The sequence below is a fragment of the Peromyscus eremicus genome, chromosome 17 (assembly GCF_949786415.1).
Source record: "Peromyscus eremicus chromosome 17, PerEre_H2_v1, whole genome shotgun sequence".
NCBI lineage: Eukaryota > Metazoa > Chordata > Mammalia > Rodentia > Cricetidae > Peromyscus > Peromyscus eremicus.
The window spans coordinates 53,313,608-53,329,494 of record NC_081433.1 but is presented as its reverse complement, the minus strand read 5'-3'; the positions used below and the strand labels follow the sequence as shown (position 1 = coordinate 53,329,494).

General features: G+C 42.8%; 1 pseudogene; it reads right to left on the bottom strand.

Annotated features, from left to right (window-relative positions):
• Window positions 1–4,187: 4,187 nt before the first annotated feature.
• LOC131894190 (small ribosomal subunit protein eS25-like) lies at window positions 4,188–4,555 on the bottom strand (annotated as a pseudogene).
• Between the last annotated feature and the right edge of the window lie 11,332 nt (window positions 4,556–15,887).

The window sequence follows — 15,887 nt, the reverse complement described above, 5'->3', positions numbered from 1 at the left end:
GAATCAGGAAAACAGTAAATTTTCTTTTACAGAAGAACTAGACAGGCGTATAGTAATTTCTTTTATCATTTTATTAAAAAATAAAACTCGGAGATAAATATTAGGAAATGAACATGAGAGATCCACAGAGCGATCAAGATGAAATCCGGCCCCTCTTCTTCCTCTTCCATGTCTCATATTTTCTTGAGTCCACCTGGAAACTCTTTGGTCCATCCCTGCCATCTGAATGTGGACTCCGCTCTCTGAATTGAGGCTGGACTCTATTGGTGGTCTCTGAGCAATTAACACAAACAGATCTCTCCCAACACAGGAGTATTCGTGCTGCCAGATATCGGGACAAAGAGAGAGCCCTGATGATACAGAAGCCAGCCCTGGTGCACAGACAAACGAATAAATGGAGCAGATTAGAGAGGTCAAATGGACCACATGCATCCAGACACTGCCTTCCCTTTTCAGCTTGTTTGGGCAAACTTGATTTTATAACTGAGACATCACTTCAGGGTAGAGAAGAGACCATATTCTTTTCAGTCAGTACTTCTGGAATAAGTTGGATCCATATGGAAAATAATGAAGCTAAATCTTCAGTTCATGTTATTAAAGAATCAACATCTGATGTGTCATGCACACACACACACACACACATACACACACACACACACACACACACACAAATAGATCTGGAAAGCTGTTAGGAGGTGACACAGGCTTCATGAGAAGGAGACTCTTCTCATGAGCTGTAAAAATCAACCAGAAAATAAGATTAGACATATTCTAGTAAATTAAAATTAGTAATTTACAATTCATCAAAGGCATATATTAAGAGAGCAAAAAAATCAAAACAAAGAAAACCCAAGAGTGGGGAAATCTACAACCTCAGCCAAATGTATTCTTATCTGAGACATATTTTTAAAAATTTCTACAAGTCAATGGGAAAAGACACACAATACAACAATGAAAAGACAGCAGACCTAAGCAGGAACATAAAGAAGAAGCCCAATGTGAATAGGGTGCCACATGTCTATAATCCCAGTGCTGGTCAAACTGAGGTAGAGGTTTGTTCAAGGCCAGCCTGGGCTACATAGCATGAGTCTCTTCAAAAGTAAATGATAAGTAATGAATAAATAAACAGACTGAGTCCAGTAGCTCACAAGTTATTTGACCTCACAAATTATCAGAAAAGATATAAGCTAAAACCATAAGGAGATCTACTACACACCCACCAGGTTGGTAAGATTCAAAAGGCTGATAACAGCTGATGGTGGCACAGTGCATAGGGGAACCCGAATACTGTTTGTGACACCAACAGATTGTCCTGAACTGAAGAAAGCAGATTGTCCTCTTCTACTGAGTTTGATGATGCTCTTACCTCAGGACTGAGGCAGAGGTATAAATGGACACCCACTGGAGAAACCTGTGTCCTGTGATAGACCCCCTCAGCACCCAACTGGATTCATAGAACAGAAAGCCACATACCAATAAAAATGAGCCCACCACAGGCACACAAAGCCAGGAGCAAAGATGAAGATGCTCTGCTGAGTGGCCTCATTGATACAAAAAAATTAGCAGTTGAAACCAAGCTGCCCTGTTTGGGGAAATACACAGAGCTGACTAAACTACAGAGGTGGTAAAACTATATAAAGTTAAGCAAGGACCTGGGCCTCATGAAATGTGGGGTTGTGTATGGAATATTCCTTTACACTATGTGGATATAAGTCACTGTGATGGGTTTAATAAAGAAGCTGACTGGCCTGCAGCTAGGCAGGATAAAGTTAAACAGGCGAACCAGACTAAGAGAATGCTGGGAAGAAGAAGGAGGAGTCAGCAGTTGAGAGGAGGCAGGAGAGAAGCAAGATAAACTTGCCATGTTGAGAAAAGGTACCACCACATGGCAGAGCATAGGTAAGAAACATGGATTAATTTAAATGTAAAAGCTAGTTTAGTAACAAGTCTGAGCTATCGGCTGAACATTTATAATTAATAAGTCACTATGTGGTGATTTGGGAGTTGGAAGTCCCAACAAAAAACTCTGCCTACAGTTGTAGAATTTCCATTTAAGCTTCAGCATGAGGAAGCATGTGAGGAGGAAGGAACGTCTCCTGTGTAGATGTTCTGCCTCTTCCATGGGTAGCAGTTACCTGAGTATCAGCTCTGTAATTCTCAACAAACACCATCTTTATGCTGTGACTCATACTATGCATGTGCTATACTCCATAGTCAGATTTTTTTTATGTTTATTTATTTTTGTGTTTATGAGTGTTTTGCCTGTATGTATGCCTATGTACCACATACACATAGTGCCTGAGGAGGCTAGAAGAGGCTGTCAGATGCCCTAGGACTAGAGTCACAGAGGATTGTGAGCTGCTGTGTAAATGCTGAGAACTGAACCCAGGTCCTGGGTAAGAGCAGCCAGTGCTCTTAACTACAGACCCATCTCCCCAACCCCAGAATTTTTGTTTTGTTTGTTTTGAGACAGGGCCTCACTATGTAGCCCTGGCTGTTCTAGAACTTGATATGTAGACCAGGCTGGCCTTGAAGTCGCAGATGTCCACCTGCCTCTGCGTCCCAAGTACTGGGGATGACAGTCATACACCACCACACCTGGCTCACAGTCAGACTTTTCATAGAATTTATCTACCAGATAAATGTGCCTCAAAATATACAACCCTAGTTTTAAAACGTTTTATTTATTCTCTGATAATTCATACATGTATATAAAGTATTTTGTCCAGATTTGGTCCCTTGTTATCTTCTCTTATCCCTTCCCACTCCCTCTGGATCCCTTCTTCCCAGTATATCCCCTTCTGTGCTGGTTAATTCTATGTCAACTTGACACAAACTAAAGCCATTTGAGAAGAGGGAACCTCCATTAAGAAAACACCTCCATAAGGTTGAGCTGTAGGCAAGCCTGGAGAGCCTTTTCTTCATTAGTGGTTGATGTGGGTAGGCTCAGCCCATTGTGAGTGGTGCCAGCCCTGGGCTAGTGGTCCAATAAGAAAGCAGATGGGGCCGGGCAGTGGTGGCACACGCCTTTAATCCCAGCACTCGGGAGGCAGAGTCAGGCGGATCTCTGTGAGTTTGAGGCCAGCCTGGTATACCAAGTGAGTTCCAGGAAAAGGCACAAAGCTACACAGAGAAACCCTGTCTCGAAAAACCAAAAAAAAAAAAAAAAAGAAAAGAAAAGAAAGCAGATGGAGCAAATCGTGGGGAGCAAGCCAGTAAGCAGCACCCCTCCAGGGCCTCTGCATCAGCTCCTGCCTCCAGGTTCCTGCCCTGTGTGAGTTCCTGTCCTGGCTTCCTTCGGAGATGGGAGTACAACGTGGAAGTGTAAGCCAAACAAACCCTTCACTCCCCTACTTGCTTTTTGGTCACGGTGTTTCATTGCAACAGTAGAAATCCTAACTAAGACACCTTCCCACATTCATGTTTCTTTCTTTTTTTTTTATGATCCACTGACTTTAGGGTTGCTTGCGTGAACATGAATGGGGAATTACCTACTGGAGCATGAACAGCTTACCAATGGCTTCAACACGACGGAAGAAAAACGAACCCCCTATTCCCAGTAACCACTAACTGCCAGTACTTTCTCAGCTAAGAATGGAGCCTTACAGTCCTCTCCCCCATCCACACTGGAGTTTTGGCCTTGAACAGGTAACAACGACAGCTGTGAGTTCGTGAGCGCAAGGCCAGAAGACAGCATTTCATGACTCACCTCTCCTTCCTCTACTGTGAACGTTCTTTCTGCCTTCTCTTCAACACTGAACCTATTCGATTGTTATCTATTCTTCATCAGTTTCAAATACATTGTTAAAACACTGTGCTCACACCCATCCCTCCACCCTCCCCTACCTTCTGTCAGTCCTCTCAACCACTCACCCCGCCCCCAACACCAAGTCCTCATTTCATTTTCAAATCTTTTGGTTTGGTTTTTGCTTTACAACCAACGAAGTCTAGCCTGGGCTACTCCCCTGCACATGACTGTGGAGCTATCCACTGGAACATGAATTATTCACTAGAGACAAAGATTGTCTGTCCCCAGCAGCATTCTACCATTATTGGCTCCCATGGACAAGCCCTGTGAGCCCCTCCACATCCTTAACTGAATGTTTAGCACTCAGCCCCTCCTCATCTCTGTTTTCTTTATTTAGCAAAGCTCTATTTTTTCCAAATGTACAGCTTATTGAACCTGTTCAAGCATCAGCAGCTGGGGCACCTCCATCCTTTGTGTTTCTGGTGTAGATTACTTGGGCTCTCTGCTTTGAAACCGCCTTGATAAGTCCTTTACTAAGTAGCTCGTGGAGGGCTGCCCTGGCCAAGGAATGGTGTGTCTTCAGTCTCCCAGAGACCACAGCTGGAAGAATAAGCTTACAGTTGTGAACTTCCTTATAGCTTTTGTCTTAGGTAGCTTTGTCAAACAAGACTAGACTGTTGAGTTCGTCTGAACTATGCCTTTGGACCACTTCTTTTTGGCCTTCCCACCAGACTTGGCTACTGGGTCTTTGTCTTTCTTGACCAATTTTCCAACATGTTTCTTCTTGTTGTCATCTTTGGAGAGCATGGAGAAACTCAGAGTGTGGTGAAGACCACTGCAGCCTCACTAAGATGTATGGGAGCAGAGGGAACACCCCCCACCCCCGGTCTTTAAATGAATGTTTACCAGTCAATCCTGTTCAGACTCTATGCAGGCAACCACCGCTGTTGTGAGTTCATGAGTACCTAGACCATGCCACACTCACAAGACAGTGTTTCACAGCTCTCCTCATAATCACTCGGCTCTTAGATTCTTTTCACCCCACTTCTGAGATAGTCCCCAAACTTGATACTTTGGCCAGCCATGATTTTCTTCACTAACCACTGTTTGCTGTAAAGAGAAAGTTCTTTGATCAAGGCTGAGGATCACACTGTTTTTAACAGGCAGTTTGACAACGTGCCCATATAGCAAAACAAGAGCAGTCTGTCATCCTTGGTGCCTATGACGCCCCAGCCCATGACTAGGTCCACAGAGCTAGGCATAAACCCCCTTTGGAACATACTGAACCTGTCTAGAAGGCCTGATTGGGTGGCGTATGCTTGCAACAGAGAAGACCGCCTCCCCTTTAAACATTTGCACTTAATGACCTTGCACTGCATATTGCCAAAGACACCATCTTTTTCCATAGCCCTAAATTCAGCTCTGAAATATTTTCATTATGCGACTGTTTCTATGGGAAATTATATTCAGATAGAATTCAGACATTATGAATATTTTTTAAACACGAAAAATCAAATAACCGAGAAAAGCTCAATGTCAAATGGGTAAACGCAAATGCAATATCTTTCTGAACCACACTAAGAAACCCAGACAAGTGCCAACTGCTGCCCTGGCTGAGACGAGAGAGTCAGAGAAACCTCTGATCCTGTCACCGGGCCAGAGTCAGCCCGAGTGACTTAGATGACAGCTCCTGATTCCGCTTATGATTTTCCATCCTGACACCATAAAGTAAAATCATTTTTAATTAAAAAGATGAAATGTCTTTCTTGAGGGCCTTTCAGTGGGCATGTATTTTATTTCTGCAGCCACGAGCTTGCTACTCACTCATGTGTGCCAGGCACAATCCTCAGTGACTGACCAAAAAGGAGATGTGATGTTAGGCACGGGTTTTAAGGGATAAGCTCAGATCAAGCATGGTCATCTTCCTTCATATCCCTTTTGAGCAGCTCCAGAGGAGAGGGAGTGGATATGTTGTGACTTATTCCTTTTTAATTAGGCTTTGCATTAATTATCCTTTGCTCTGAACAGCCACCCCAAGCCTTCGTGGCTTGATGAAGCAACTGTTTTGCTGGCTGCTGGAGCGCATACCTCCCTGCCCAGGATTTAGAAACTGAGGAAGAGGATCTCGCATCTGAAGGCAGAGTAAAGCCCAGTCAAAAAATGGAAGAGGGAAAGAGGGGGTGCAGAAAGCAGGGAGGAGGAAGAAAAGTCACCATTTATCTTGCTCCAGTTGGGTGTGACAACTGGCTAACCTTGACCAGGGAAAGGATGGAGCAAGTGGTCCTCATGCCTCCATCATCATAACCCCTCAGGCTCACATGCCTCCATAAACAGCAAATTGAATGCACAAGGCGTGTTCAATTCCCGCTAGTGTGACATTAGCCAGAGCACCTTGACCAAAGCAAGCCATAGGATCTGACCCAGAATCTGGAAGGCAGAGAACTACCAGAGTGTGAATGTCGGATGGGGGCTCTTTAGCCATTTCTGAATTCCGTCACATCCCTAACAAGCCTTTGCTAAGGTCACACAGTCAGTACACCATCCTGAGAACACAGTTCACTGCCCTCTGGGTACCACTGTGTTCTTACCGTCAGATCAAATGAACAGAAGGAGCGGTGAAGCCACTGGGGGTGGGAGTAGGGAGGCTATGCCAGGGGAGATACTTAAGGAGTCACAGAATAAATCAGATCACGATAACCTCTGTGATCTGAGCTTTTTAGTGAATGTCTGCCATCCTTCACTCTGTGGTGGTGAAATGAACTGGATAACGGCCACGTTTCCTTGTTTTTGTGCAATGCTAATCACTCAGAGGACTCAATTCATCTACAAAGTAAATATTAAGGAAGACAACCATTCCATCCTCCTACATCTTCTTATCCTCTTCCTGTTCCCTTACCCATCATGGCGATCTCTTCTTGTTTGCTTCTGTTACTGTGAGAAAACACCCTGACCAAAGGCAGCCTCGGAGATGAAAGGGTTTGTTTGACTTACATTTCCAGGTCACAGTCCATCACTGAGGCAAAGCAGGGCAAGAACTCAAGCATGAAGCCATGCTGCTTACTCCCTCATTCTCTGACTCACGTTCAACTAGCTTCTTACACCACCCAGGACATCTGCCTACAGATGGTACAACTCACAGTCGCCTGGGGCTCCCCACATCAACCACCAGTGAAGACACTCTCTCACAGACTTGGCCATTGCCAGTCTTACAGAGGCCAGTTTTTTCAATTGAGCCTCCATTTGCCCAGGTGACTCCAGGTTGTGTCAAGGTGAGGATAAACACTAACCAGGACAGCATCTCAATATGACTTCCCAGGGGTCAGGCAGGAATCCTTAGTAACACTCAACTGAATTTTACAAAGTGATGTCTTTTAAATTTGGTTGGCTAAATGACCATTAGTACACACAAATTCACACACACACTCGAACACACTCATGTGCACACGTGCGCGCACGCGCGCACGCACATGCACACACACGTTTGCGCACATGCACACACACGTTTGTGCACATGCACACACACACACACACACACACACACACACACTATAATAGTAAAGTGGCTTTCTAGGGATGTAACTCATTGTAGAATGCTTTCCTAGCATGTGCTGGGCCCTGAGTTTGACACCCAGCACCACAGAAAAGGAAAACTATAAAGCAAACTCTTCCCTCTGGGGATGTTTGTTTTATCACAGGTGTGATTTGTTCTGCAAAGAGTGTTCCCTCATAGCTGGACCAAAAGGATCCTCGTTTAACACATTCAGCTTTCTGTTGCTCTTATTTCATGTTCAGACTGTGGCAGCTCTTACTGAAGGTTCAGAAAGTCCAAGAGCATAAACCATAAAGAAGGTCGTGGAGTCAGACCCACATGGGGTGGCTGCTACACGTGCATTTGCCAGCTTGAGTATACTCAAGGTTCAGTGTCCACATCTGCCAAGTGAGAATCAGAGTGACCACCATCAAAGGCAACATGAAGATCTGAATAGAATCAGTATCTGAATAGTGCTCAGCATTCAGCACAGAGCCTGGCTCCTCGGTATGCAGGACAGAGCCTGGCTCCTGGGCGTTCAGCACAGAGCCTTGCTTCTTGTGGTGATCCTTAAGTAACCGCCCTTGCTGCAGTTAGTAAGGTCATCATAAGACAAATCATTTGGAGAAGAATTGGTTCACAATCTCTGAAATCCCCCTGAAATAGTAGGGGACTAAAGACCTACCTCTAATGAATTCTACTGTACTATTGGCTTGTTTGTTTTAAATCTCATCAAATCTAATTTACAACACAAGCGCACTATTTCCTGGTATCCTCTGATGCCTTAGTTAGTTTGCCCAGGCTTTTCTTTGATTCCTGTAGCTGCTCTCCCCTCGTTCCGGGGCAGATGTTACTGACCTTCCTTCACGCCCATCAGGAAACTGTACAGCCTCCCCTCACAGCCACCGACCATCTTTCTACATAGTTTTAGAAACTCCACACAGATGAGAAAAAGTAGACTGAGAAAAATGCCACCTAGTTCTTTGTTTAAAACAGTCGTATTTCTGAACAAAGATTAGAGACTTCTGGACTAATAACCTTCTTGAAAAAAAAACTCATGTTTCCCTGAAGATCTAAGAACCAAAAGGCAAAGCTTCAGTAAGGGGCAAGCCCTGTTTCCCTTTGGGTCTCCACTGTCCTTTAAACAAGAACAGGCACACGCTAAGAGGAAGCTCTCTCCCGGAAACAGTAAATGGTGCCCATTGAACTCAGAGGCCCCTGAGGAAACAGCTGTTAATTTTCTTCATTCATTGTGTTAGCAATAAGTGTCTCAGATCCACTGAACTGAAGAAAGATCTCTGGAGTCAGGTGACAATTACATGGCAAAATGCCCCAAGGGTCTACTTCCTAACAATGTCTTGGTCATTGTCACAAAGGATTATTTTTAAAGATAGATACTAACAGTTCAGAACCTCTCTAAGCTATTCCAAAAAATAGTTTCCAAAAAAATCTAGACAAATTTGAATTTCTTTGGCTAATGACTTGGAACATGACTGAATGGTACCTTAGTTACTTTCCCATTCCTGGGATAAGATATCATGACCAAGACAAAATATAAAAGATACCGTTTAGTTTGGGGCTTGGAGTTACAAGGTCAGAGTCCATGAGCAGCATGGCATGGAATATGGCAGCAGGCGGGCAGGCACGAGAACGGAGCAGTAGCTGAGAGCTTACATCTTGTAGGAGACAGAGAGATGGAATTGAGACTGACATGGGCTTCTGAAACCTCAAAGCTGGTCCCCAGTGGCACATTGCCTTCAACAATGCCACGCCTTCTAATCCTTTCCAAACAGTTCCACAAACTGGGGACCAAGTATTCAAATACATGAGCCATTTTCATCTAAAGCACCACAATGGGTCAGAGAGAAAACGCTAAAAAAAAAAAAAAAAAAAAAAAAGCAGAAAACATTCAAGAAATAAAGAAAGGGTTTGAAGATATGGTTTCTGCAATGAACAGCATGTACTACTCTTGCAGAGGACCCAAGTTCAAATCCCAGCACCTTCTTTGGCCAGCTCACAACCTCCTGTAACTCCAGTACCAGGGAATCCATCACCCTCATCTGGCATCTGCAAGCACTGCTCTCACATGCACAAACCCACACACAGACACATATGTGTATGTATAATTAAATGCAAAAACTTTAATTAAAAAAAGAAAGAAAAATATAGGTTATAGCTAATTGTGTCCTTCTAACAGAGAAGCGACAGATATTTCATCAATCAGAGATCATCTATATAAAAGAAATTAAGGTACACCAACTCCATTCTAATTGAAAATATTTTCTCCATCAACTCCTGCCATGGTCCTCATTTACATTAATTCACAAACTCTGATACAAGTAACTCTGGAAAAGATGAAACAAGTCACTATTAATAAGATCCAATTTGGTTTGAGTTGAATCATCCATTTTTTTTTTCTTCAAAGAAAGAGTGAAGACACAGGAATTCAGAGTGTATCTGAATCATAGTAAGGAGTCTTAAGCAAGCAAGGGACAGTAAAAGACATGGGTCCAATCAATGTCACATGACAACACTCAGTTGGAACTTCCTCTGAGCCTCAACTTCCCCCTTCATGATACAGCTGTGATTTTGCCCTTCTTAGCTTGCAAAGTCACTGTGAAGATTATATGTAAACATATTATTGAAGATTCTAATATAAGAATTAAGGAATGTCTCCAAGGTGACCCAAAAGGTCACAATGACCAAAAGGGGGGCAGTAAGATGGAGTAGGAATCATGATATAAATAAATGAATACAAAGATAATAGAAGAAAATCAAGAAGAAGTAGTGTGCCCCTGTAATCCCAGCACTCAGAAGGTGGAGACAGGAAGGTGAGGAGTTCAAAGCCAGCCTCATTTATACAGAAAGTTTGAGGTCAGCCTGAACTACGTGAGACTCTTTCAAAAAACAAAACATTCAGAAAACAAATACAAAATATAGATTGGGGCTGGAGAGGGGGCTCAGAAGTTAGGAGTACTGACTATCCTTCCATGAACCTGGGTTTGGTGTCCAGCACCCACATGACGGTTCACAGCTGCCTGTAACTTCAAGTCCAGAGGATCTGGACTTCCTCTCTGGCCTTAGTGGGCACCAGGCACATCCGTGGTGCACAGATATACATGCAGATACATACACATAATATGAAAAATAACTTTTAAAAATAGAGTATTGTGGGGCTGGAGAGATGGGTCAGTGGTTAAGAGCTCTGGCAGCTCTTCCAGAGGAGCCGAGTTCAGTTCCCAGCAACCATGCGGCAGCTCACAACTGTCTGCAACTCCAGTTTCGGGGGATCTGATGCCCAACATACATGCAGGCAAAACACCAGCGCACAGGAGATAAAAATAAATAATTTTTAAAGGATAGAGTATTGTAAACACCAGTTACTAATGTTTTGCTGGGAAGCCACACATGTTATATTCAAAAGCACAAAATGAAGATTTTTTTTCCATCCTTGTTTCTGAAGAACCCTGGAGACACGAAAACAAGACTCTTGCTGGGTGGTGGTGGTGCACACCTTTAATCCCAGCACTCAGGAGGCAGAATCAGTCGGATATCTGTGAGTTCGAGGCCAGCCTGGGCTACAGAGTGAGATCCAGGACAGGCACCAAAACTACACAGAGAAATCCTGTCTCAAAAAAAACACAAAAAAAAAGAAAGAAAAGAGAAAGCAAGACTCTTCCATTGATGTCTCCTTAAAGAAAAGGAAAGTGCTACAAAGAATGTGCAGTACCATGAAGCCTCGAAGCCTCGCATAAGCAGGTTCTTTCCGACTCACAGTGGGGGCTAACCAGATGGCCCTGCTGGTAAAGGCACTTTCCTCCAGCCCTGACGACCTGGGTTTGAACTCTAAGATGCACACAGTGGAAGGAATGAACCGACTCCTTCAAGTTGTCCTCTGACTTCTACATATGCACCATGACATCTACGTGCCCACACCAGTGAATATCAACACACACACACACACACACACACACACACACACACACACAAATAAATAAATACAATACTAACCTTTTTTAAATCACAGAGTATGCACCAGAGTTTCCACAGTTCCATTTTTCTGATTCACCATTACAGTCTAAGAAAACGCCATAATATGATTCACTCAATTATTTTTTTAATATTTATTTGTTGCATATGAGAATGTGCCTGAACAACTGTATGCGTACCCTCAGAAGCCAGAAGGAAGCATAAAATTCCCCTTAAACTTGAGTTACAGATGGTTGCAGGGTACCTGATGTGGGTGCTAAGAGTTGACCCCAGGTTCTCTTCAAGAGCAGCACACGCTCTCCTAAACACTGAGCCATTTCTCCAGCCCCATTACTTGATCATTTTTACTGATTCACATTGACCTGTGTCTTAATCAGTAAAGTTACAGATCCAATGAACCATTTTCTGGTACATCTTAACTATGGACATATTGCAATTACAGTTACGGTAGCATGCTGTTAATGCTATGTCCTCTCAGATATCCCACTGGAAAATACAACGTGCTCCAGGAAGCACAGGACCAGTTGTGTCCAGTTCTCAAATCCCTTAAGTCTGTAATATTTAGTCAAAACTTTGCTGTTTTAGGTTGCTATGGCTAAAAGTGGTTGTCAACTTGAATTTGCATCTGGAATCAACTAAAACCCAAGCATCTGGGCATGCCTGTGAGGGATACTCTTCATTGGATCATTTGAGGCCAGAAGACTCATGCTAAATCTGGGCCACACTGTATGGTGGCAGCCCATATAAAAAGGCATGAAAGAAGGAAGCTTTTCCTTTTTCCTGTTTGTCCTCATTCTCTCTTGCATGTTCTTGCATCCTGTTGCTGGGGCATTCCTGTGCTGCTGTTAGAACCCACTTCTTCAGGATTCCAATGCAGACTGAAGACCAGCAGCTCCTTAGGAATCCTCCAGGACTCCAGCAGCAGATTGGGACAGCTGAGACATCCAGTCTCATGGACTGGACCACTACAGGATTCTTGGCCTTTCCATCACGAGACAGTCATTATTGGACTCCTCAGACCACAGCCTATATTAACCACTCTAGTAAATCCTAAATGTATATTCATTCATTCTATCAGTTCTGGTCCTTTAAAGAATGTTGACTAATGCACAGGTGATCTGCCAAAGGCCAAGCCTAAGCCATGCATGCTTTCGGATCAGGCTGTTGGCTGCATTAAGCACTGGTCTTAACTAATAGTTAAGAACAGCAAACACTCATGCCCCAGAATCAGAAACTCCAGAGGCAGGGATATTGATCCTCCATGCAAGGTCCCATGTGACTCTGACTCCCCAGGTCCTAAAACATGAGACTCATTGATTTAAACCATCATAAGGAGCAGCCAGCACTGAGACACTCAGGAGAGCCCCCTGTGATCTTTTCTGAAGCAAAGTTCTTACACCTGCCAGACCTGACAATGTTTCCTATTATCAAGATTTACCTGGTGCATTTCAAAACTCACACAGAGCTCATAAATAAGCCATGTGAAGGTTAAAGACACATGGTGGTTTTCTGAGTCTCTGATGTCCATTTCTCAAACGCTGATCATTCCCTTTCCTTAGTTATCACCTCCAAGATTCTTTTCAACCCATGCAGCCTCTCCTGTTCACTCAAAGTTTTTCTTTAAATAAACTTGGTCTATTTACTCTAAGAAACTTGCTTTTTTTATTTTTAAATATTTTAGATTCCTTTATTGTAGTGTATTGTATGAGTGTTTTGCTTACATGTGTGTATGTACACTACATGTGCCTGGTGCCCAAGCAGATCAGAAGAGGTGGGTTGGATCCCCTGGACCTAGAGTTTGAATTGTGAACCACCATGTGGGTGTTGGGAACCAAACCTAGGTCCTTTGAAAGAGTAACAAGTGCTCTTAACTGCTGAGCCATTTCTCCAGCCCCCAAAACATGGTATGTTGAAATAACATTCACTACCTCACATTTTCTGTAGGGTAGGAATTTGGACATGACTTATGTTTCATGGTCTCTCACAAGGCTGTAACCAAAGGGTTTGCAGTGAACTGACGTTGTCATCTGAAGTCTTGGCTGAGGATCCGTGTGCTTCTCCAGTCACTCATTGTCACTGGAAGCACTTGGTTCTCAGCAGGCTCCTACATTGAAGATTTCCCTTGGAGGCAGCCCTTCAGTTCCTATTGTATGGACTCCCCAACTTAGTGTCTTGCTTTATCAACATGTATAAGCCAAGAAAACAAAGCACATAAGCTAGGAGGGAAAACTACCAATATTTTATCATCTCATGATGAAAGTAATTTGCTTTTCTCATTGTTGCCATGAATAGAAAGAGGCGGAGATGGCCGGCCGCTATTTCAAAGGCTGCCTATATGCTCAAATAAAGCCACTTAGGATGTAGCTAGACTCTCAAGCTATGTCCAAGTTTTCAATAGACAGATGAAGAAACAGACTCAGGAGAATTATTTTCTCACCCACAAGTTTATATTGAGAATCATGAACCTCTGTGCTTGGCTTCAATATTCTGTGTGTATGTGCAGAGGAGGTCAGAGGACAATCTTCAGTTTTATTTCTCAGGAATGTTGTGCTCATTTGAGACAGTGAGTGGAGCTCACTGAGTAGGCTACGCTAGGTGACCAGTGATCACCAGAAGTCCCCTGTCTCTTCCTCCTTAGTTCTAAGATTACAAGTACATTCCAGCATGCCTGGCTTTCTTAATTTGGGTTCTGAAGATCAACCTCAGGTCTTCATGTCTGCACATCAAGAACTTGTCTGATGGAGCTAACTTCTCAGCTCAGTTCAATCTTCTTTATTCCACGCATCAGCTACTTCTAAAGCTCAACACATAACACTCCATCTGGGGATTCAACAAAACCATGAAGTTTCTATATCAATTGTGTGGTGTTTGATCAAATAGTGATTAATATTCTGGAGTTGTTATCCTACCTCTTCTCCCATGGCCCCCAATTCTTCTCAAAGCAAGAACCATATCTTATGCACCTTTCTTTCACTTTAAATTCTAGGAACTCCCTACCCATGGAAGGAACTTAGTGAAGATTTTGCTGACAGACAAAAGCCTTAAAAAACTGCAAGGAAGCATAAATGTTAGAGGAAGAAAAATGGTACAGTTCGCTAGTGAGAGTTGTATAATATCCTCAACGTGTCAAATAAAAATTCCTTAAGTAATGTTTTATGGAATAATATGGGGTCAATGAATTCACAGGGGCAAAGGTCAGCACCGCTCATCTAGTAAAGTTCAATAGGAGGCAATGTGGGAGCCACGCTAATTCCCTCCTGCCAGTCCCGGGCCCTAGGCTGGTTAACATTTCTACTCCTCTATTTCTTCATTTGCATGAGGAATGCCTTAGATACTTTGTAGGAGAATAAAAGATATGTGAATGACAAGGGAAAACTTAGCATATTCAGAACAATAAAAATCTGAAATTAAAATTCAACACTCAAAAAGAAAATAATCACAATTTCTTTTTCATTCCTGTTACAGTGCCCTAATCCATTCCCCTGTGGTAAAATTTTATTTTATACAAAATAAAATAGATTCCCTAAATACACTGGAATATTATGACACGTACTTGCAGACTCCTCAGCAAAAATGTCGAGAGCAGCCGGGCGGTGGTGGCGCACGCCTTTAATCCCAGCACTCGGGAGGCAGAGCCAGGCGGATCTCTGTGAGTTCGAGGCCAGCCTGGACTACCAAGTGAGTCCCAGGAAAGGCGCAAAGCTACACAGAGAAACCCTGTCTCGAAAAAACCAAAAAAAAAAAAAAAAAAAAAATGTCGAGAGCATTATGTCTTCCTCCACCTTAAAAACTTGCCTCTACAAGGAAATAGGAAGCTAGGTTTTATGAACAAAATGTTTCAATTTTTTGTAACACTCAGGAATAAAGAAAAGTATAATTTAAATTTTCTTCAAAATTCAATTTAAAGGAAATAGTCTACAGTCATAGCACTCTGAACACACTGAGTCTCATACAATTTAAAGGGGATATTGTAACGGGTGTAGTTAGTAGCTGGTAGACCAGTTCTCCTAAACATTGGTATAATAACCTATACTGAAACATGTTTGTTATTGATAAAATACGTCACTTTAACTCTGGTAGGCTAGCTGAGGAAATAACCATGTAGCAACACATAAACTATTTTAATATGCTGTTTCTAGAGAAGACTAAGAACACATCAGTGATGCACTCAAAAGTCTTTAAAATATTTCCATATTCATTTTTTTAAAGAGTTCTTTTTTATATTTTTCTATATACATAATTTTTCAATAGGAGTCTACTATTTTCCTCAAAGAAATGAACTGGTTCTCGCACACTTTACAAGTTCTATACATGTTGAGTTCTTTCCTACAGTAGCATATTCACGAAAACGATAAACAGGTATGTGCTTAGCTTGTCAGCACAGTGACCAGACACATTCTTCCTTGACTTAACACAGTGCTTGAAATATCTCTGAAAGTTTGAATTGTTCATTTCCAGGAAAGTTTCTGGATTAGGAAACTACTATCAATACCAGGCTTTCCTCTCCCCCAGGCTTTACCCTTCCCATCCCCAAAGAGTAATAGAGATTCTGGTCCCTTCACCTCACCAGTGACTGAGCCAAGACAAATCAGAGATGAGAGAGAGAATGTGATGTTTTGA